Here is a 615-nt window from a genome sequence, read left to right on the forward strand (position 1 = left end):
TTGGAGGCATACAATGCGATGCATTTTTATTTGTCCCCACCTCAGGATGAATCCTTCAAATCAAGATTAGCCATGTTCAACACCAACGCTGCTCCAGCGGACCCCTTCCAGACGGAGGACCCCTTCAACGGTCCTTTTGACAAATGAGAGTCGACGAAAGTGTCACCTCCTTTTGCATACTCAAAAGCTGTCTGTGTCCTTCCAGATCCTTTCAGGGGAAGCGATCCGTTCAAAGGGAGCTCGGCTGGTGATCTATTTAGCGGGGCGGGTGGCTCGGATCCGTTTGCATCCTCAGATACCTTTGGAGAAAAACCCAAGCCGCCAGTCAAGGTGATGTTGGAAAATATGAGGCATTACGGTACGTTGGAGTGCCATCGCTGAACTTGTACTTTGTTCCTTTCAGCCCGGCTCAGTCCGCGCTCGTCTCGGCTTCTCATCCAATAGCAACAGCCCAAAACCAAAGCATTCAGGTACCAGCGGCACTGCGTGCATCACACAGAAACATTGTAGTGATTGTACAACTGCCTCATTAAGACATTTTTATAATTGTATCCAGTTCCCAATGACAGACTTTGGTTTTAATCTACTCCAAAGATTTTGAATTACAGCACTCTT

At 47.6% G+C, this 615-nt stretch overlaps 1 long non-coding RNA gene across 1 annotated transcript; it reads left to right on the top strand.

The window, feature by feature from the left end:
• The first annotated feature begins 21 nt into the window (after positions 1-21).
• On the top strand, positions 22-597 carry LOC109508804 (uncharacterized). The gene is made up of 3 exons (XR_002166784.1): positions 22-130; positions 206-330; positions 404-597. It is a non-coding gene; the product is annotated as an uncharacterized LOC109508804 (long non-coding RNA).
• Positions 598-615: the final 18 nt, after the last annotated feature.

The sequence above is a fragment of the Hippocampus comes genome, unplaced genomic scaffold (assembly GCF_001891065.2).
Source record: "Hippocampus comes isolate QL1 unplaced genomic scaffold, H_comes_QL1_v1.1 C16627334, whole genome shotgun sequence".
NCBI classification, from domain to species: Eukaryota; Metazoa; Chordata; class Actinopteri; order Syngnathiformes; family Syngnathidae; genus Hippocampus; species Hippocampus comes.